This window comes from Haliotis rubra, unplaced genomic scaffold, assembly GCF_003918875.1.
Source record: "Haliotis rubra isolate DU_JTF1 unplaced genomic scaffold, ASM391887v1 Scf54, whole genome shotgun sequence".
NCBI classification, from domain to species: domain Eukaryota; kingdom Metazoa; phylum Mollusca; class Gastropoda; order Lepetellida; family Haliotidae; genus Haliotis; species Haliotis rubra.
The window spans coordinates 1,301,717-1,323,473 of record NW_025767235.1 but is presented as its reverse complement, the minus strand read 5'-3'; the positions used below and the strand labels follow the sequence as shown (position 1 = coordinate 1,323,473).

The 21,757-nt window shown below is 42.4% G+C and overlaps 1 long non-coding RNA gene across 1 annotated transcript in view; it reads right to left on the bottom strand.

Moving 5' to 3' along the window:
• Positions 1 to 6,235: 6,235 nt before the first annotated feature.
• The window catches only part of LOC124253382, a 54,136-nt gene continuing 38,614 nt past the window's right edge, over positions 6,236 to 21,757 (bottom strand). The window contains exons 2-3 of the long non-coding RNA XR_006892197.1: positions 6,982 to 7,249; positions 6,236 to 6,788 (exon numbers count right to left, since the gene is read on the bottom strand). This is a non-coding gene — a long non-coding RNA (uncharacterized LOC124253382). The remainder of the gene's footprint in view (positions 6,789 to 6,981; positions 7,250 to 21,757) is intronic.

The following is a 21,757-nucleotide window of genomic DNA, read 5'->3' as shown; positions in this document are numbered from 1 at the left end:
CGTGCAGCGTTTTCAGGGGCCGATCTTGATATATTGGCTGACGCTGTACCTTGACTTGACCCCAGCTTTGAAGCGATGGTCTCGTTTGGCTGATCACAGCAGCCCCAAATACAGTGATCGCCAGTCATCAAAGTAGGTGTTGTGGTGTGTGGAGACGTTGGCAGTTGACTTCTTCTAACTCTAAGGGACAATATGACTCAAGCTCGGGAGCATGCAAGGAGGGAACACTGTTCCCCCGCCCTCTTACATGTAGCTTTCACGAGGCATTCCACCTGGCTGCGGTCGTTTGTAACTCTCGGACAGAACAAACGAAGCCATTTTTGCCTTTAAAACGTAAGACATTCTTATAAAACAGAAAGCTGCAGTACATTCAGCGATAGACGATTCAGGAACAATGACATTCAATGGCAAGGCCCATTATATGCTTTCATTTGTAATTACTTTCTCTGATCAAGGGCAGAACTGACAAAGGTTTCCAGCGTTCATGTCGGCACAATCAGACAGGAAAGCAGAAATTAAGCACCAGAAAAGCTGAAATGAGAGTCACTTGTGCCCCTTGACTGGTAAAGAACCTTGTGTTATTATTGAGAGTTACCGTGCATGCATGAGCGACCCTTTTTCACATCGAGTAGCAACACCGGGAAACAAAAACTTGCACGATTTGCACGTGCACATGTTGTTATGATTCCTTAATGAAATAACATGGCACGGCATTCTGTTCTTGACTCCTTAATATGATTAGCGGAATTTTGCACAGTTCAAGTAACGTCCTTATAACGGGGTGTTTATCAGAAGAATAGATGAATAATTTATGAAATGTCATCAAGTTATAATCTGATCCGCATGTGCTGGAACCCTCACATACATGATATACCGTGTAACGAGGGGATGAGGCGAGGGCTTGTTAATGAAACAGGTTACGTAGTAGGCTATTAATAGAGAGTCTCACCCTTGCGACTTTAAATACCAAACACAACAATACAAGTCGATAAAAGATTAAAGCTTCAGCATCTAAATTTATTGTTCCAACGTTTTCAGTTTGTAAGCAGAAGGAATAAGATATAAGAAAAGTACAACTAACAAGCATGATGGACAGAAAGAGTTGTGATGTCTTGCTACCGATAGCGCTTTTGCAATTTCCATGTAGCTATATTTCCACTTGATCACATCCAACTTATATCACCTGCGGACGCTAGTTGTGGATAGTAAATGTTCATTATCCAATGTCAATTATATATCTGGGCGACCAATACATATTCTGGAAGCACTAAGCCAATAATTCCTTATTCGTCATGAACACGCAGTCACACAAAAGAACCGTTTTGAGTATCTTAGAATATTGAGGACACCTGCGCACTTCTAGGCATGACAAAACTCAGGAGCTTAATGGTCAAAAGCAATTAGTAAATTTTAAGCCAGTACACTCTTGCATCAGTGTGAAATATATGTAATTCTCAGTTAATACATCGCCGTGAACAACGATGTCTCCATCTAATATGGTTGCGGGTTATGCTTTCGTGTGAATATAATATTTCGGACTTTTTCTGCTTAACATTTGTATTATTTTTTGCATTGTTGTATTCTATGCTTTGAGTGCTTTAGGCAGTGCTTGTCCTTGTATCATGTGTTTTACGATGGTCTGTCATGTGTACAGCACGGTATATCTCGTGTACAACCCGATGTGGCATGTGTACAACCCGATGTGTACAACCCGATGTGGCATGTGTACAACCCGATGGTACAACCCGATGTGGCATGTGTACAACCCGATGTGGCATGTGTACAACCCGATGTGGCATGTGTACAACCCGATGTGGCATGTGTACAACCCGATGTGGTATGTGTACAACCCGATGTGGCATGTGTACAACACGGTGTATCTTATGAGAATAGGAGTAAAGCTCCACGTACCATGTGTGGTATCTTGATGTTGGTGGTGATACTCCTAACGTTTTCCCGAGATGTTCCGAGATACCACCTGCACAGGATCTCTGCCTCATCCACCCGTTACGCTACTGGATCACTCCTGAATAGCAGCGAAGCGCCATAGGTAACCGTGGCAACCAGTACCAGATTTATTTCGTTCTTGTTACATGTGTCATTACTGACGGGGACCATGCGACTGATTTTGTCATCCATGGAGATATCGCGACGTTGCCTGTCAAAAGTAGAAATTCTACATCTTTATCGCATGTCTTTTGTCTAGCATCTTGCATTCGTGTATTATCAGCTAAGGTGCCCGTCACCTGTTTCAGTGTGTGTCAGAGTTGCAACACTTTGTCTGTTTATCTGTCTGATATATCTGCTATTACCACTGTGACGTGTATTGTCTTTACCGACAGCTTGCATTTCTCATGCTGAAAGTCGATGACGAATGAATATGCGGTCCCTGTATGAAGAGCACCTGCACACAGGGCGGACACCGTCTGGGTACAGGTGTCTACCACGCCGGCATCCGAGCAGATGAAGTACCCAGCTGATATAATTCGGTTCTCGGGACTCAGACAGACAGAATCGGATTACTGAATACATTTGACAGATTCAGATGGTAGGATAAATGTAACATATATTTGAGATTACACTTACTCAGTAAAGTACAGATTCTAGTTGAGATCCATTTGGGACTGTGTGTGCAGGCGATTAGGAGCTCTGCTCTGAGGGTTAAGTTTCGAAGCCCGAATTGCAGTCAATCCCAAAAAGTACTATCTGTACTTTACTGAGAACGTGTAATTCCACATATAACATGCATTACATTTGTCCACTTTAGAAAAGAGCAGAATATTCTTGAAGAATGGGGACACTTTTATGGATATACAACTTCTTTATTCTGTATAGGCGACGTTCCGACATAGATCCTAATGTCATTGTCAACGACATAAGATTGTCCTCATTCTTCATCTCCTGAGCTTCTAGAATTCCAATCAAAGAATTCAGTATATTCTGATGACAAAATCAGATAGTGGGATACAGCTGCCAGTGACAGATGGTTGAATACTGGTGACAGAATCAGATGGTGGGATACAGCTGCCAGTGACAGATGGTAGGATGCTGGTGACAGAATCAGATGGTGGGATACAGCTGCCAGTGACAGATGGAAGAATACTGGTGACAGAATCAGATGGTGGGATACAGCTGCCAATGACAGATGATAGAATACTGGTGACAGAATCAGATGGTGGGATACAGCTGCCAGTGACAGGTGGTAGAATACTGGTGACAGAATCAGATGGTGGGATACAGCTGCCAGTGACAGATGATAGAATACTGGTGACAGAATCAGATGGAGGATACAGCTGCCAATGACAGATGATAGAATACTGGGGACAGAATCAGAGGGTGGGATACAGCTGCCAATGACAGATGGTAGAACTACTTGGGACAGAATGAGATTGTGGGATACAGCTGCCAGTGATAGATGGTAGAATACTAGGTCAGAATTAGATATTGGGATACAGCTGCCAGTGATAGATGGAAGAATACTGAGGACAGAATCAGATGGTGGGACACAGCTGCCAGTGACAGATGGTTGAATACTGGGGACAGAATCAGATGGTGGGATACAGATGCCAGTGACAGATGGAAGAATACTGGTGACAATCAGATGGTGGGATAAAGCTGCCATTGACAGATGGTAGAATACTGGTGACAGAATCAGATGGAGGGATAAAGCTGCCATTGACAGATGGTAGAATACTGGTGACAATCAGATGGAGGGATAAAGCTGCCAGTGACAGATTGTAAAATACTGGTGACAGAATCAGAGGGTGGGATACAGATGCCAGTGACAGATGGAAGAATACTGGTGACAATCAGATGGTGGGATACAGCTGCCATTGACAGATGGTAGAATACTGGTGACAGAATCAGATGGAGGGATACCGCTGTCAGTAACAAATAGTAGAATACTGATGACAGAAGCAGATGGTGGGATACAGCTGCCAGTGACAGATGGTTGAATACTGGGGACAGAATCAGAGGGTGGGATACAGATGCCAGTGACAGATGGAAGAATACTGGTGACAATCAGATGGTGGGATACAGCTGCCATTGACAGATGGTTGAATACTGGTGACAGAATCAGATGGTGGGATACAGCTGCCATTGACAGATGGTAGAATACTGGTGACAGAATCAGATGGAGGGATACCGCCAGTGACAGATGGTTGTAACAACATAGTAGAATACTGATGACAGAAGCAGATGGTCGGATACAGCTGCCAGTGACAGATGGTTGAATACTGGGGACAGAATCAGAGGGTGGATACAGCCAGATGGAGGGATACCGCTGTCATTAACAAATAGAGAATACCGATGAATACAGTGACATGGAGGGATACAGATGACAGATAATACTGAATACTGGTGACAGAATCAGATGGTGGGATACAGCTGCCATTGACAGATGGTAGAATACTGGTGACAGAATCAGATGGACAATCAGATGGTGGGATACAGCCGCCAGTGACAGATACCTGCCAGTGACAGTAACAGAATATGGAGTGGGATACAGCTGGTGACAGAATACTGATGACAGAAGCAGATGGTGGGATACAGCTGCCAGTGACAGATGATAGAATACTGGGGACAGAATCAGATGGTGGGATACAGAAATGACAGATGGGGTGGTAGAATACTGGTGACAATCAGATGGTGGGATACAGCTGCCATTGACAGATGGTAGAATACTGGTGACAGAATCAGATGGTGGGATACAGCTGCCATTGACAGATGGTAGAATACTGGTGACAGAATCAGATGGTGGGATACAGCTGAGTGACAAATAGTAGAATACCGGTGACAGAATGATGGAGTAACAGCTGCCAGTGATGGTTGAATACTGGGGATAGATCGGTGGATAGAATACTGCCATGACAGAAGCAGATGGTGGGTGGATACAGCTGCCAGTGACAGATGGTAGAATACTGGTGACAGAATCAGATGGTGGGATACAGCTGCCAGTGACAGATGGTAGAATACTGGTGACAGAATCAGATGGTGGGATACAGCTGCCAGTGACAGATGGTAGAATACTGGTGACAGAATCAGATGGTGGGATGGTGGACAGCTGCCAGTGACAGATGGTAGAATACTGGTGACAGAATCAGATGGTGGATACAGCTGCCAGTGACAGATGGTGGAATACAGGTGACATCACAGCCATTGACAGATGGTAGAATACTGGTGACAAATCAGATGGTGGGATACAGCTGCCAGTGACAGATGGTAGAATACTGGTGACAGAATCAGATGGTGGGATACAGCTGCCATTGACAGATGGTAGAATACTGGGGACAGAATCTGATTGTGGGATACAGCTGCCAGTGACAGATGGTAGAATACTGGTGACAGAATCAGATGGAGGGATACAGCTGCCAGTGACAGATGGTAGAATACTGGCGACAATCAAATGGTGGGATACAGCTGCCAGTGACAGATGGTAGAATACTGGTGACAATCAGATGGTGGGATACAGCTGCCATTGACAGATGGTAGAATACTGGTGACAGAATCAAATGGTGGGATACAGGATGTAGAATGCTGGTGACAGATGGCAGAATCTACACGACAGAATCCGACAGTAGAATATAGTTGGCAAAATCGCAAGATGATACACAGAATAAGGTCAGAATGAGATACAGGATCAAACAGTAAGATACAGTTTACAGACTCGGGTGACAGAATACAGTTAACATTTACGTGCCGGGTAAGATTCATCTTGTTCACCTACAATATTGCTTTTGACCCCTAACAGAAGACTGAACAGATACTGTTTTAGTCGCTTCTCTTGCTTAGATTGCCTGTGGCCAATTACGGTCGGGTTTCACCTGAATCATCATAATCAATTATTAACACAAGCAGAGGAAATTAATCACCCACCCCAGCCTTTGTCGTTATTTTAAGACAACACACTGCCTCACTCCCATACATTGGTATTGCGCAGTGATTTCCCCAATACTGATTACAGTCTTTATCGGTATTATCTTACATTTTATGCTTGCTTCACCGAACCTTAAGTTCTTTCGCTTCAATTTTAAATATATATTATCTGAGTGAGTAAGTGGGTGAGTGAGTATGGTTTTACGCCGCTTTTAGCAATATTCCAGCAATATCACGGCGGGGACACCAGAAATGGGCTTCACACATTGTACCCATGTGGGGAATCGAACCCGGGTCTTCGGCGTGACGAGCCAACGCTTTAACCATTAGGCTACCCCGCCGCCCAATATTATCTAAGACATATCTGAATCCAAGTGAGGTGTACATTCATCGTAGTATGAGCAATTTCCGTCAACGATAGGAATATTCTACCGAAGCAAGGAATATATCCGTGTAAGTAGGGAATGCCTCAGTTCAAGCACTCAATTATAGTAAGAGATTCACCTCACTGAGTAAAGAGTGTATGCATCAAAGTGAAGAACACGTCCATCCATGTAGAGAATGGCTTTCATCACAAATATCCACAAAAACATTTGACAAAAACATTTTAATCTAATATGTTACTCATACTATCAGTCACTGTCTTGTCTGGTCCAGTCATGTTCATTTACAAGCCACCGTCATATAGCTGGAATGTTGCTGAATATGGCGTTAAAAGAAGCGATTAAAAGACAATACTTAAATAACTATGAATCATTCCTAAAAGCAAATTCCTATTATACCGATTTAAAAAAAAAAAAATTAATCACTATCAAATACAGATGACACAGTTGTTAGCGAAAAGGCGAGCGTATCCTGCTCCACTTCTGGCACACGTCGAAAACACATACTAAGTCAAGTCAATCGCGTCCCTGAAACAAAAAATCAGGAACTGCATCAGACATCACTTAGGTTATTGATGCAAGTAATCTGAAATTAATGTTCGCCACATGTTACAAACATTACTAAGGCCTTTCATGTTGCAACACTGATCATACAACCTTTGAACAAGGGTAGTTTTGAAATCTTGGAGCTCGGAGAAAGAACATGCTCAATTGTACGTACCTCAAACCTTGTGAAATGGACACCAAGGGGCAAGGATGCTGGAATATTGCTCTATAGTCGCCCCTCCTGCTATAGAGTCTTGAAGATACTTGTCAGTCCGCATCTTAGATCCAAATACAGATCATGCGGTCTCACTGACCTCTTTGTATTGCAGATCAGTTGGGTAAATCAGTGAATTGATTTCCCTATTCGGCAATTACTGAATGGTATCAAGTCATCGGTTTGCCAGTCCCAGAAATAATTCTTATACAGATACAGAGAACCAGATCTGCAAGAAAGCGAACACACTTTAGATGATGTTTGACAAATCAAATTTTCCTGAACCTTTGAAAATAACGATGCAACTTTATCCATGGTAACCACGTCTGTTGACAACCATCCCCTGGATTAGGTATTGAAGTTGTTTCTGAAGTGTGTGGAATGAAATAATGGTGTACAAACTTGAAAAGTATGATCATGTTTTTCTATGACTGAGCCTGATTCCTTTCTGAGATTGTTATGCAAATATTTTGGATTTTTTAAATCCATCTGTTATCAATTACGCTTTCCATTTATGTGAAGAAATTCTTTCTTGTTGGCATTATGGATTGTGGTTAATCGTTGGGACAGAAATTCGGTGGAATATTTAGCTGACCCTTCAATATATCTTTCTCTGCGTGGATATTTATTGGTTTTTGAAATCCAGTACCAACTTAGAATGGAAATCCAAACCAAAAGCGGCGGTGGGGTAGCCTGGTGGTTAAAGCGTTGGCTCGTCACGCCGAACCCCGAGTTCGATTCCCCACATGGGTGCAATGTGTGAAGCCCAATTTCTGGTGTTCCCATCGTGATATTGCTGGAATATTGCTAAAAGAGGCGTAAAGTCATACTCACTCGCTCACTCACCCAAACCAAAAGGTAATAGAACTGATACATGCTTTGGGCGGATTGTTTCTTCAATTGACCTAACCTTGTGAGTGGTACAACTAACAAATTTTCTACTGTAGCAGCCACACTGAGGATGGCAACTAGCTGGGTCAACATGGGTTCGTTCCCATTCTGTTTCCTCTTTTTTGTTTGTGTATACTGCTTCAAGCACTGTTGCCATTCAACATCTACCTTTTCGGTTTGGAGCGTCCATAATGATTTATAAGTCATCATTACAACAGGCTGTCCACGCTGTTTTGGGTCACATTTGAAAAACTGACGGCCTTTGTTATCATGTGACTAACAGGTTGACAATCGTAACATCAACAGGTGGTAGAGTTTACAACATGAACTGTCGAGTTGACGATCTGTAAACACTTGACTATATTTCAGTAACTTCGTGTTAGCATTGACCACCATCCAACGAGTGAATATTTCCCTCCAAATAAGGAATACTTCCTTGTAATTAGAATATACCTCTATCCAAGTAGGGAATACCTCTATCCAAGTAAGGAATACTTTTATCCAAGTAGGGAATACCTCTTTCCAAGTAGGGAATACCTCTATCTAAGTTGGGAATACCTCTATCCAAGTAGGGAATACCTCTTTCCAAGTAGGAAATACCTCTTTCCTAATACCTCTATCTAAGTTGGGAATACCTCTTTCCAAGTAGGGAATACCTCTATCCAAGCAGGGAATACCTCTTTCCAAGTAGGGAATACCTCTATCCAAGTAGGAAATACCTCTTTCCAAGTAGGGAATACCTCTATCTAAGTTGGGAATACCTCTATCCAAATAGGAAATACTTCTTTCCAAATAAGGAATTCCTCCATCCAAGTAGGATATGCCTCTATCCAAGTTGGGAATACCTCTATTTCAGTAGGGAATACCTCTATCCAAGCAGGGAATACTTCCTTCAAAATACGGAATGCTTCCATCCAGGTAGGATATACCTCTGTCCAAGTAGGAAATTCTTCCTTCCATATAAGGAATACTTCCATCCAATTAAGGAATACCTCTATCCAAGTAGAAAAAACATCTTCCCAAGTAGGGAAAACCTCTATCTAAGTTGGGAATATTTCCATCCTTGTAGGGAATACTTCCATCCAAGTAGGGAATACTTCCATCCAAGTAGGGAATACCTACATCCAAGTAGATACTGTCTTTAGTCAAGTTTGGAATATCTCTATCCAAGTAGGGAATACCTACATCCTATTGGGGAATACCTACATCCAAGTAGATACTGTCTTTAGTCAAGTTTGGAATATCTCTATCCAAGTAGGGAATACTCTGCCTGAGTAGAGACTGCCTTTGTTTAAATAGGGAATACCTACATCCAACTGGGGGAAGACGTCCATTTAAGTTGGGAGTACCTCCATCCAAACAATAAATCCATCTTTCTTTGTAAAGCTTCCTGATTTCAATATATGACAGCAGATATGTGAGCATGCATTTACTCCAGAATAAAACAATATTCAACACCAGGAAATACCTCCTCAACTTGAAGCTATTTAGACAATCGAACCCCTCTCCTGACGTCATGAGTGAACGTTTATTTCAGCGCAAGCCGATTATTCCACATGTTACATAAGCACCACCGTGGTATTTCTACAAAAGCGATACAATATAAGAGGCTTCTGGGTTTCAATATGGTCTTCTACAGATCAGGCAACAAGATGATTTTTGTGATTCGTTCCCATTGATTATATTTAATGGACGAATCGGTGATATCAACTTTTCCGGAATTGACATTTACTGTTTTATATGAAGTGAGTATTAAATAATAACAATTAAAACAAGTGCATCTGTGCAACGCATAAGCTCAATCAAGACGAATAATTTCAAACTGAAACTCTGTAACTGTTGGTATAACCCTGGGCTAAAAGCAAAACATCTCTGCATATTCTACTATCAAAAGTCGATTTGATTTGGGCGGGATTGCTCTCCTTTCGTCGTTTCCTCTAAGAAAACCTCATTTTAGATGTGAAAAAAACCACATTGTGAAGTGTCAATAGAGTTAAAAGATTTCTGACTTCTCCATTGATATCACCGTCATTTGTTGACCCTAAGAGTCTTTTACACCATTTAACCTGGACGATTTTAGTGATCCCCTTTCGAGCGTTTTTCTCTGACGTGAATACACTCGGTGACCGAAGGTAATTATTGATATGTAGGTTAAAGGCGAGTAGCGGACCATGGAGATGAGAGCTGGCTGATTACATGCCAGTCGTTCATTCAAACAACGTGTTCTTTGTACAGAGACGACCAGTCACTGTTACTGCATGGCTCACTGTGTCATGGCAGTGTTGTCCAGAATGGTGATAAAGGTTGGACTACTGGGTCTGATCTCACTCGTAGGACAAGGATTAGAGACTACCATTTTGGCTTAACGTGTTGTTTTTTTCAGTATAGCCATCCAGCTGCATCTTTTATCTTGTGACACAGTCTATCAATGCTCTGAAAGTCATTTTTCCATCTGCGACTTTTGGATACTGCGTTTCTAACTGCAACCAGACACTACCAGCTTATGATGCCAGTCCACGAGACATTTCATTTTGGAGTATGTTCAAGATATTTCACATACAGCTATGAGCAAAATAAAATTGTGGTAGCATTTTAATGAATGTATCAATATATTTTAACATATATGTACCTAACCCTCCGACAAGATGTCTGCTATATGTTTGCTTTTATTTTGAACAAGTACTTCATCTTTATGGAAGAAACGTGAATATCACTTCCTGTTGTATACCCGTCGACATTAAGTCAGTGTGTAAATACTGTTACATTATGTACGTGTTCTGTGTGTAATGTATAAGAAACGAAACATGATTTTATATAACGTTGTAATTGTCGTTGATGTAAAGAATGTGATAAAATACTGTTGTGTGATGACACTTATATTTGTTGTCAAAATCATTAGCAACAGCTTTAGATGTAAATCATGGGATTGTACTACACTCCATCTCTCAACTTAATTCTGAAATTCCGAAACCTGGTACAGTTGCTATAGCCTCTGCTTGTACATACCCATGGCATATATACATAGATATGAACCACCTCATCTTTTCTTTTTTTTCGAAAAGGAATTTCGACCTGAATGGCCGTTTGTATCTCTATTGGATATTTGAAAACATGGCGCAGACAATAGATGAATGCTATATATCCAAGTCGCTGCATATACATACGTTTAAATTCATACACATAATTTACTCAGCAAGATGTTGCCACAATATACATGCATCAGTGACGTCAACCTATCCGAATAAATATTGCATACCAGTCATCATATTAAAGTAGTTCTATTGTTGCCATGGTGCCGTGCACTAGTCGTGCACTACCGTGACACGAAGTGGCCATTGTTTTTGTAATCACTGAACAGGCTGGGCGCTGATACACCGAGTTGTCTGCTCCTGTGTCATGTGCTCGTGGAAGATTCAGGTTGGTGAGCTGGTTGGCTCATTGATCCCACATGCAAGCTGTAATTAAGGCTTTGTCTTCTTATAAGCCCTTATCAGATAGATTCATGGTCTGATGATGGCTTAATTGTGTTTTGGCTAGTAGCAACTCCATATACCGCCTGCTTGGACACCAGCCCTGCTGAAATGATAATTCTGAAGTAGTGGCACATGCCCTTTCGAAACACCTGCCCGTCCTTGGTATCCATGCTAAAGTGGGGCACATCTACATGCGTTGTACTGCCTAACCCCAAAACAAGTCCATCATTACTAAAGTGCAGTGGTAAGTCTGAAGTGGGGCACATCTACCTGCGTTGTACTGCCTAACACAAACACATGTCCATCATTGCTAAAGTGAAGTGGTAAGTGTGAAGTGGGGCACATCTACATGCGTTGTACTGCCTAACACAAACACATGTCCATCATTGCTAAAGTGGAGTGTGAAGTGGGGCACATCTACGTGCGTTCTACTGCCTAGCCCAAACACATGTCCATCATTGCTAAAGTGGAGTGGTAAATCTGAAGTGGGGCACATCTACGTGCGTTGTACTGCCTAACACAAACACATGTCCATCATTGCTAAAGTGGAGTGTGAAGTGGGGCACATCTACGTGCGCTGTACTGCCTAACACAAACACATGCCCATCATTGCTAAAGTGGAGTGTGAAGTGGGGCACATCTACGTGCGTTCTACTGCCTAACCCAAACACATGTCCATCATTGCTAAAGTGGAGTGGTAAGTCTGAAGTGGGGCACATCTACGTGCGTTGTACTGCCTAACACAAACACATGTCCATCATTGCTAAAGTGGAGTGGTAAGTCTGAAGTGGGGCACATCTACGTGCGTTCTACTGCCTAACACAAACACATGTCCATCATTGCTAAAGTGGAGTGTGAAGTGGGGCACATCTACGTGCGTTCTACTGCCAAGCCCAAACACATGTTCATCACTGCTAAAGTGGAGTGGTAAATCTGAAGTGGGGCACATCTACGTGCGTTCTACTGCCTAACACAAACACATGTCCATCATTGCTAAAGTGGAGTGTGAAGTGGGGCACATCTACGTGCGCTGTACTGCCTAACACAAACACATGCCCATCATTGCTAAAGTGGAGTGTGAAGTGGGGCACATCTACGTGCGTTCTACTGCCTAACCCAAACACATGTCCATCATTGCTAAAGTGGAGTGGTAAGTCTGAAGTGGGGCACATCTACGTGCGTTGTACTGCCTAACACAAACACATGTCCATCATTGCTAAAGTGGAGTGGTAAGTCTGAAGTGGGGCACATCTACGTGCGTTGTACTGCCTAACACAAACACATGTCCATCATTGCTAAAGTGGAGTGTGAAGTGGGGCACATCTACGTGCGTTCTACTGCCTAACCCAAACACATGTCCATCATTGCTAAAGTGGAGTGTGAAGTGGGGCACATCTACGTGCGTTCTACTGCCTAACCCAAACACATGTCCATCATTGCTAAAGTGGAGTGTGAAGTGGGGCACATCTACGTGCGTTCTACTGCCTAACACAAACACATGTCCATCATTGCTAAAGTGGAGTGGTAAGTCTGAAGTGGGGCACATCTACGTGCGTTCTACTGCCTAACACAAACACATGTCCATCATTGCTAAAGTGGAGTGTGAAGTGGGGCACATCTACGTGCGTTCTACTGCCTAACACAAACACATGTCCATCATTGCTAAAGTGGAGTGTGAAGTGGGGCACATCTACGTGCGTTGTACTGCCTAACACAAACACATGTCCATCATTGCTAAAGTGGAGTGTGAAGTGGGGCACATCTACGTGCGTTGTACTGCCTAACCCAAACACATGTCCACCATTGCTAAAGTGGAGTGGTAAGTCTGAAGTGGGGCACATCTACGTGCGTTCTACTGCCTAACACAAACACATGTCCATCATTGCTAAAGTGGAGTGTGAAGTGGGGCACATCTACGTGCGTTCTACTGCCTAACACAAACACATGTCCACCATTGCTAAAGTGGAGTGGTAAATCTGAAGTGGGGCACATCTACGTGCGTTGTACTGCCTAACCCAAACACATGTCCATCATTGCTAAAGTGGAGTGTGAAGTAGGGCACATCTACGTGCGTTGTACTGCCTAACACAAACACATGTCCATCATTGCTAAAGTGGAGTGTGAAGTGGGGCACATCTACGTGCGTTCTACTGCCTAGCCCAAACACATGTCCATCATTGCTAAAGTGGAGTAGTAAGTCTGAAGTGGGGCACATCTACGTGCGTTGTACTGCCTAACCCAAACACATGTCCATCATTGCTAAAGTGGAGTGGTAAGTCTGAAGTGGGGCACATCTACGTGCGTTGTACTGCCTAACCCAAACACATGTCCATCATTGCTAAAGTGGAGTGTGAAGTGGGGCACATCTACGTGCGTTCTACTGCCTAACCCAAACACATGTCCATCATTGCTAAAGTGGAGTGGTAAGTCTGAAGTGGGGCACATCTACGTGCGTTGTACTGCCTAACACAAACACATGTCCATCATTGCTAAAGTGGAGTGTGAAGTGGGGCACATCTACGTGCGTTGTACTGCCTAACACAAACACATGTCCATCATTGCTAAAGTGGAGTGTGAAGTGGGGCACATCTACGTGCGTTCTACTGCCTAACCCAAACACATGTCCATCATTGCTAAAGTGGAGTGGTAAGTCTGAAGTGGGGCACATCTACGTGCGTTGTACTGCCTAACACAAACACATGTCCATCATTGCTAAAGTGGAGTGGTAAGTCTGAAGTGGGGCACATCTACGTGCGTTCTACTGCCTAACACAAACACATGTCCATCATTGCTAAAGTGGAGTGTGAAGTGGGGCACATCTACGTGCGTTCTACTGCCTAACCCAAACACATGTCCATCATTGCTAAAGTGGAGTGTGAAGTGGGGCACATCTACGTGCGTTCTACTGCCTAACACAAACACATGTCCATCATTGCTAAAGTTGAGTGTGAAGTGGGGCACATCTACGTGCGTTGTACTGCCTAACCCAAACACATGTCCATCATTGCTAAAGTGGAGTGCGAAGTGGGGCACATCTACGTGCGTTCTACTGCCTAACACAAACACATGTCCATCATTGCTAAAGTGGAGTGGTAAGTCTGAAGTGGGGCACATCTACGTGCGTTCTACTGCCTAACACAAACACATGTCCATCATTGCTAAAGTGGAGTGTGAAGTGGGGCACATCTACGTGCGTTCTACTGCCTAACACAAACACATGTCCATCATTGCTAAAGTTGAGTGTGAAGTGGGGCACATCTACGTGCGTTGTACTGCCTAACACAAACACATGTCCATCATTGCTAAAGTGGAGTGTGAAGTGGGGCACATCTACGTGCGTTGTACTGCCTAACCCAAACACATGTCCACCATTGCTAAAGTGGAGTGGTAAGTCTGAAGTGGGGCACATCTACGTGCGTTCTACTGCCTAACAACACAAACACATGTCCATCATTGCTAAAGTGGAGTGTGAAGTGGGGCACATCTACGTGCGTTCTACTGCCTAACACAAACACATGTCCACCATTGCTAAAGTGGAGTGGTAAATCTGAAGTGGGGCACATCTACGTGCGTTGTACTGCCTAACCCAAACACATGTCCATCATTGCTAAAGTGGAGTGTGAAGTAGGGCACATCTACGTGCGCTGTACTGCCTAACACAAACACATGTCCATCATTGCTAAAGTGGAGTGTGAAGTGGGGCACATCTACGTGCGTTCTACTGCCTAGCCCAAACACATGTCCATCATTGCTAAAGTGGGAGTAGTAAGTCTGAAGTGGGGCACATCTACGTGCGTTCTACTGCCTAACCCAAACACATGTCCATCATTGCTAAAGTGGAGTGGTAAGTCTGAAAGTGGGGCACATCTACGTGCGTTGTACTGCCTAATACAAACACATGTCCATCATTGCTAAAGTGGAGGTCACATCTACGTGCGTTCTACTGCCTAACCCAAACACATGTCCATCATTGCTAAAGTGGAGGGTAAGTCTGAAGTGGGGCACATCTACGTGCGTTGTACTGCCTAACACAAACACATGTCCATCATTGCTAAAGTGGAGTGTGAAGTGGGGCACATCTACGTGCGTTGTACTGCCTAACACAAACACATGTCCATCATTGCTAAAGTGGAGTGTGAAGTGGGGCACATCTACGTGCGTTCTACTGCCTAACCCAAACACATGTCCATCATTGCTAAAGTGGAGTGGTAAGTCTGAAGTGGGGCACATCTACGTGCGTTGTACTGCCTAACACAAACACATGTCCATCATTGCTAAAGTGGAGTGTGAAGTGGGGGCACATCTACGTGCGTCTCTACTGCCTACAAACACCTCTACGTGCGTTCTACTGCCTAACCCAAACACATGTCCATCATTGCTAAAGTGGAGTGGTAAGTCTGAAGTGGGGCACATCTACGTGCGTTGTACTGCCTAACACAAACACATGTCCATCATTGCTAAAGTGGAGTGTGAAGTGGGGCACATCTACGTGCGTTGTACTGCCTAACACAAACACATGTCCATCATTGCTAAAGTGGAGTGTGAAGTGGGGCACATCTACGTGCGTTGTACTGCCTAACACAAACACATGTCCATCATTGCTAAAGTGGAGTGTGAAGTGTGGGGCACATCTACGTGCGTTCTACTGCCTAACCCAAACACATGTCCATCATTGCTAAAGTGGAGTGAAGTGGGGCACATCTACGTGCGTTGTACTGCCTAACCCAAACACATGTCCATCATTGCTAAAGTGGAGTGGTAAGTCTGAAGTGGGGCACATCTACGTGCGTTCTACTGCCTAACACAAACACATGTCCATCATTGCTAAAGTGGAGCGTGAAGTGGGGCACATCTACGTGCGTTGTACTGCCTAACCCAAACACATGTCCATCATTGCTAAAGTGGAGTGTGAAGTGGGGCACATCTACGTGCGTTCTACTGCCTAACCCAAACACATGTCCATCATTGCTAAAGTGGAGTGTGAAGTGGGGCACATCTACGTGCGTTCTACTGCCTAACCCAAACACATGTCCATCATTGCTAAAGTGGAGTGGTAAGTCTGAGGTGGGGCACATCTACGTGTGTTGTACTGCCTAACCCAAACACATGTCCATCATTGCTAAAGTGAAGTGGTAACTCTGAAGTGGGACACATCTACCTGCGTTGTACCGCTGTTCAGGGCATCTTCATTCACTGGTGCGATGGTAGGACTGGCGAGGGAGTTCTTCTCCCCTCGTAATATCAAACCATCCTTCATTGGAAATATTAAGATGTGTTCAAAACTAATACGTAATTGTAGTTCTTTTCTGGATCAGTCATGGCGGATCAATGATGAAACACTTCTAATTTTGTACGAAATGCTGGAGTTGTAACTAGACGTGTCTCTCGTGTATTCTGCTTATACCCACGACAGGTGGATCTATTTAACATGATTAACTCCTAAACATTATATTTTACTCCCTCTGTTCGTGAGATATTCAAACCAATTATGTTTTTAGTTTGATAAAGTACTTTTGTACGAGCATCTCTGTCTGTTTATGTGTGTGATCCCGTTAGTCGCCTCTTACGACAAGCATGGGTTACTGAAGGCTCATTCTAACCCGGACCCTCACGGGTCGTTTATAATTGCTATTCGTTACAAATATATATCTGCGTATTATTAAAATATATGTCCGTACACAGATGTCGCTAGCTGACATGCTTCGTCAGTTTTTTGTAGCTTATTCCCTCCCTATCTTCAACAATAACACGTTCTCGCCTGTGACAATATATAATAAACTTTTTTTCAAACATGCTTTTTTAGTTATACGAAAACATTATTTTAATGAGCCCATTCCTGACCAACATAGATACATCCCTTATGCAAATCATAATTGTTTGCGATATCAACTAAATTAAACAACATACAAAAAAGAGCTCCAACTAATTTCAAACTGCTGTTAATAGACCAGCTGTCCTTCTGGATACGCCACCAGTGCGGATCGTTGAGGACAAATGTTCTGATTGTCATATATTTGTGAGCAAATGTTGATATAAAAATGTACTAGTAGTTTTTAAGTCACGCTGCTTTCTTCGTGAAAAAAAAGATAAACAGAACTTGATTTACGCCGCAGTCAGCAATATATTCACGAATGTGAATATATTGCTAACTCTATCTATTATTCTTATTTTACTGTAAAAACAACAAAGTTATAATATGTTATTGGCAGAGTATTGTATTACCGGCTTTCTGTCGCGGTCACTACTGATTTTCTTTGGTCCATTCATATGAGTACCATACCTGTTTTTCCCTTTACACCAGATGGAATCTATTTCGGAGGACAGTCAAAACAGGTATTCTGTTGCTGGGATGTTACATAATTATTAGACTTCTATTTGATTATGTTTGTTGTTAACGGCTCTCACTGACTGTCTCTGGTTGGACCATGTACACATTACGGAAAGGACACATAACAAACGCATGGCGCAAATATATATCTGCCTATTTTACGACTCGCCATAAACCAAATTAACATCTGTTTGATTGTTAGAAAATCTGAAAAAAATGTTTTCATTTCTTATTTAAATGAAAAAAAGTTTTTTTATTTATAATTTTACATAATCTATATATAGTTGCTTTGGCACTTTTCAAAGCTAGCAAATACCGCAAAAATGACAATCAAGAGAACATCGCAGGACATTTTACAAGACAAAAATATGACATGAATATATTAAATTAATTAACACACAGACAACAAACGAAAGTCACGTGTAAAATTTACAGGTGTGATAACGGAAGCAGAATTACAAATTTACCTACTTAAGTGTTATTTTGACAATTATGTGTTGTTTCAGAGACCATTGGTCAAGATGTTCATGATACCATGTATGCGCGAACAGAGATGTTCCTTATACTAATAATATCATTCGTCAGTCCAGGTGTTCTTCATCCTAAGTGTCCTAAGAATCGGCAATGTTCTTCACGTTCTTCTGTAGAATAAAATCACACACTACATTTTCCATTTTATTCATTTGTGTTGATTTAAATATTATCACAACAAATGTGTATTGCCTGTAACATTACTGAACTGTGTTGTGACAATATAAAAGTAAATATTTGTCAGTGTACTCGGAACGCCAAACACTTGGCAAGTCAAGACTTTCACATAAACTGCATGAACCCACCTGCTCCTCTCAGCATTGTCTTCACCAACAGAGCGTGTAACCTTAATATCCACCTGCGTCAGCAGAATTGCCATTAACACTATTTGTAGATTTCATTTGTATAATCATACATTCCCGAACACTAATTTTCATGAAAAGAATACAATGCCTGCTTCGACAGGGTCTGTTAACCCTATCGGGGTGTCTCCCAAGACTCGGTGGGAAGCCGGAGAGGTCTATTCACAAATGGATGAAATGTATTTGTAGATATATTTTACTTGACTGTAAAACAACAAATGATCAGTTGTAATATGTAATCAAATTTATGTGATATGGTTGTTTTGTTTGCTTTCTTGGACTTGTATTTTACCGTGTTGGTGGTTAACTCCGCTCGCCGACTGAGACTGGATGGACCCGCACCCATTATCTCCGGGACAGTAAGGACAAATCACAAACATAATTGACAACTTTAATTGACAGTCGATAATCCTGCACCAAAATCACCACCTTGTTTCCATGGAGATTTACCAAAACACGAACCCAACGGTTTTGCTGCTTGAGAAAGTTTTTATCTATATTTGATAGCACTACGAAATGTCCCTGATGGTTCCACACACATGCTGGGGAACAACTCAAGAGGAGTGGATGGGTAAACTAGCTCTAAGTTGATTGGTCGTTAATGACAGCAGATCTGAATACACTAATTTGATTGGCTCTACCAGCGAGGCGTGACCAAACTATCTGTCTATGCGAGTGATGATCCGAAGAGGGTTACACAGTACACTTTATCGATTGGTTCTCGCTGACACTGTGTTGAACTTCCAGCAAATGAATGCAATGACAAGAGCAGCCTTTCGCATCTCATGTATAGAAATCACTAGAGGGTGCATCTTTGTTTTTGGTTCAAATTTTCTCACAACAAAGCCTGAATATTTAAACTCCCATCTTCAATTTGAAACAGCACCCTAGACGGCCATTTACAATTTTTCATTAACGTAAAAACTTTCACCTACTGGAATGGAGACTACCAAAATAAGTTCTATTCATAGCCAGTCATTTATGCCCACTTTAAAGCAATGGAATGGGACCATATCATTATGGAACGTTACTCGAGCTTTCTAGTATGTGGACGTAAAGTAAAAGAAAATAATATGATACGAAAGCAATTTGAGAATATGACGTTCACTTTAACAGCATAATGAAATATGTTTTTATTTAGTAGTTTGGATTGATGGAGAAACACATTCAAGTTACCTGGATTGTATCTGTTCATATATGCATATGTTGTCATACAGATTCGATCCTGAATTGTTTTGTTTTTTACGGTTTGGCGCAAGGACGTTAAGGTTATTCAGTATTGCTGAAAGCATCTGTTGTGTGTAAACAGCTGGCCCTGTGAACTCACATGACTACCACACATTACCTATATCATGCGTACTCGGTGAAAGGTCAACAGCACAGGTATTTCCTTCTGTCATATACATTTATGATGTGCAGTTTGTCCCAAACTGAAAGTTGCCTTTATCAGCAAATGTAACACTGAACCATCTAAGCCAATAAGGTATTGCGAAATGTCACAAGCAGAGTAGACTTGTTCTGAACGATAAGGTTAATCCGTGGTCTGTTGAAAGGTGAGTGAGCGAGTGAGTTTAGTTTTACGCCGTTTTCAGCAATATTCCAGTTATATGGCGGCGGTCTGTAAATAATCGAGTCTGGACCAGACACTCCAGTGGTCAACAGCATGAGCATAGATCTACGCAATTGGGAACATGTGTCAGCCAAGCCAGCGATCCTGACCACCCGATCCCGTTGGTCGCCTCTTACGACAAGCATCTGTTGATAGGTAATTGCAAAACATTTGTATGATGTTAAGGACGGGATAGTGTCGTGCTCACAGGGTTACGTACTAAAGTCTCAAAGGCTGCGGTCTAAAAGACATTTTGGTCATGTGTCAAGGAGGCAAGGAATGCCAGCGCCCATAACATTTGTTATAGATATTATCCAATAGACAAACAGTGTAAAAAGAAGTGGGGCGGTGGGGGTAGCCTAATGGTTAAAGCGTTGGCTCGTCACGCCGAAGACCTGGGTTCAAATCCCCACATGGGCACAATGTGTGAAGCCCATTTCAGGTGTCCCCCGCCGTGATGTTGCTGGAATATTGCTAAAAGCGGCGTAAAACCAAACTCAGTCAGTCAGTGTAAAAAGAAATAAAAGTAGTGTGAATATGGTTGAAGAGCCCTCCCACGCTAATGTTAAGGGACTGGAGTATCCTCGTATGACTTTGTTTGTCTGATGTGTAACACCGCAATCAGAACTATTACAGCCCTATTACGGCGGTCTGTAAACAAGGGAGTCTCAAACAGACAACCCAGCGATCAACAGCATGAGCATAGATCTACGCAATTGGTGTACGGTGACATGTGTCAACCAAGTGCATTCCCACCCGATCCCGTTAGTCGCGTCTTACAAGCATGGGATAGTGAAGATCACTTCTAAACATGGTCTTCATTGGTGGTATAGTATGGCGATCATTGTGCTGCTCGGACTCCTATGTGTCGGGTGTATAACAACATATTTCAAATCAGTCTTTCGTCCAACTGACGAAGACGGGAATCATGGGCAAAAGGCAAACCGGGACTCATAGACAAATATACGACACAAAATGTGAATTAATTCCCATCTTACGACAGCTTCAACTGGAAGAATTATGCAACAAACGTATATAAAATCCAAACGATAAGTTATTTGAGATTCTTGACAGGCATTTAGAAGTTGGTGAATATATAAGACGAGTATATGGATGGCAACTTCTTGTTTATTGTATATCACATTAGACGAAAGTTATTTCATGTGTTTATTTAGTCACAAGAAATAAATGCCAGTTAGAAAATATGACAATTAAATATATAACACCATGATACAGGCAATCAGGATTATTCCAGAAATACCCTACTCTTCAGCCTCGTATGTCAAGAAAAATGAGAGGATCGGAGGGTCAGGCTCGATGACTTGGTTGATGCATGTCATCGTGTCCCTGTTGAGTTGATGATAATCATGATGTCTCGTCAAGATTCAACTACTGACAGACCGCAGTGATATAGCTGGAACATTGCTGAGTATGGCGTTAAACCAAAAACCCAAGACAAGCACATATTCAGAACATGCATGTACTATAGTCATATGGTATAATCACGAACCACCTGGGAATGGTAAAGAATATGACCCAAGTA